The sequence below is a fragment of the Diaphorina citri genome, unplaced genomic scaffold (assembly GCF_000475195.1).
Source record: "Diaphorina citri unplaced genomic scaffold, Diaci psyllid genome assembly version 1.1 scaffold7259, whole genome shotgun sequence".
NCBI classification, from domain to species: domain Eukaryota; kingdom Metazoa; phylum Arthropoda; class Insecta; order Hemiptera; family Psyllidae; genus Diaphorina; species Diaphorina citri.
The window spans coordinates 851-2,983 of NW_007384635.1; the positions used below are offsets into that span (position 1 = coordinate 851).

The 2,133-nt window shown below is 37.8% G+C and overlaps 1 non-coding gene across 1 annotated transcript; it reads right to left on the minus strand.

The window, feature by feature from the left end:
• Positions 1 to 1,516: 1,516 nt before the first annotated feature.
• On the minus strand, positions 1,517 to 1,865 carry LOC103522186. Its single transcript, XR_003394899.1, has 2 exons — positions 1,738 to 1,865; positions 1,517 to 1,633 (listed from the first exon to the last, which is right to left on the minus strand). It is a non-coding gene; the product is annotated as an uncharacterized LOC103522186 (transcript).
• Between the last annotated feature and the right edge of the window lie 268 nt (positions 1,866 to 2,133).

Sequence of the window (2,133 nt, forward strand, 5' to 3'; positions counted from 1 at the left end):
GGAGAAAATGTGTTCCTGTCTTCCTGTCTCTCTTCGATTTCGGGACGATAAGACCTTAGCAGTTAGGGTTCGTACATTCGTGAAGATTAGCTATGATTCCGTGTTAACATGATAGAAGCATCAGATGGGCCGCAAGTTATCAAAGGGCTAACATGATAGAGAGGAAAACAGAAACAGTTCAGCGGAGAAAATGTGTTTAAACTTTTCATTACTGAGAGAGAGAGAGAGAGAGAGAGAGAGAGAGAGAGAGAGAGAGAGAGAGAGAGAGAGAGAGAGAGAGAGAGAATTGAAGACAGAGAGAATAAAGATATCTCTAGGTAAAAAGAAAGAAGGAAGAGAAAGTAGATTAGAGAGGGGAGAGGGGAGAGAGAAACAGAGATAGGTATAGAGACAGAGAAGGGAGAAAACTAGTAAATTGACTAGTAAATTGAAAGGAAAGTTAGACAAAATGAGGAGAAGAAGATAAAATAATAGACTAGATTAGTCTGTAAAGAAAACACCTGTAACAATAATTGTGACGAGAACTGGAATCGAACCTTCAGGGGCTTTTTCTCTAAGTGACCTTCTACAGTTCACTGAAATTGAACAACTATACTCTTGTTGAACTTCACTTTTTTTTGTCGATCGCACTCTTGTCTACCTATGTGGATACCAACCACGCACAAAGTTGCTTAACATTAGTGGTCCATTGGGAACTACCGGAAAGATAAGGAAAATAGAAATTCCATACCTACATGATCTTACAAATTGTCTTGATTTAACTCTACTATTGTATGTTACCCCTGAGATTCGAACTGCAGTCCTTTCGGTTATAAATCCAATGCCTTGGCAAACTACATAATATACTATTGATACATAATATACTAATATACTACTGATCGTTCTGTAGAATAATTGGTAGAGTAGTTAACTCTCAAAAACGGTTATTTTGGATAAATTTTGGTGATAAAAAAGGTCTTTTAAGGGTTTTTTGTTCTTTTTAATAACACAACATTTGTACACATTTGTAATCAACATAAATTCATTTCATTGATATGTGACGTCACGTCAGCATGATTGCTCCAATCAAAAACTATCTTGCCGTCTAGCTAGCTTGAAGGGTAAGCGCTAGGTTGTGGTTTCGATTCTGAAGTAGGTACAGTAGAACCTCGATTATTTCAACATATTTAACTCCAAAATTGGCATTATTTTCTAGCTTTCAAAGGATTCGGATAGGGTATTTATTCCCTATTTTTTTCTTAAATTTTGCCATTTTTCCATTGTTTTATACGGAACTTCGATTATTTCAACTACCCTCGGTCTCAATTAGTTGAAATAATCGAGATGCTACTGTATAAAGTTCGTTCTTGGAACGGCTGGCTTTCTTCTATCCTACCCTCTTTGTCTCTCCGATTTCGGGACGATAAGACCTCCAAAGAAGAAGATGACCTTTGTTATTGGAGTTCCCTCAATCAAACCTCTTCAAAAGAAAAAAATGCAAATCAAATCACCTGTTCCAATCTTTGATCAAACACTTGGCGGCAACCTCAATATCCGGCACGCCTCCCTTCTTAACTCGACCTAATCTCTTGGCGAAGTAATAGAAGAATTCACGCGGGGAATTGTAATCTTGAACGTGGTACAAATCCTTCATCTGAAAATGAGACAAAACAAAAACACGTCTTAGAAGAAGCTTAATTCACTTGGGCGAAAGCAAAAGCCGCTACACCACAAGAGTCCAAACAAATCATATCCTACCTGTTCTCTGCTCGCTTTCATCAGTATAGCCGTGGCGGGAGGCAGGGGATCTTCTATCTGAGACACAGACACTGCATTCTTCAGGATAGCATTCACATCATCTCCCGATGCAAAACAAAAACACGTCTTAGAAGAAACTTAATTATTTTGGGCTATAATAAATAAAAATATTTTGAGATCAGTTTTTGAGAAGGTCTCTATCTCCGTACCTATTGCAAAATGTTTTCACAAATATGAATTATTTGTGGTAAAGCGGAGAGCTTCTTCACAACTTTTGTGTGTATCACAGCATTACCAAGTGCCTTTACTATTCATTCTCATCTACTCGTATCATCAATCTTTCTACACTGGCAACGCCACCACTTATCGCTACTCAATGAAAGTAGCTACACGAGA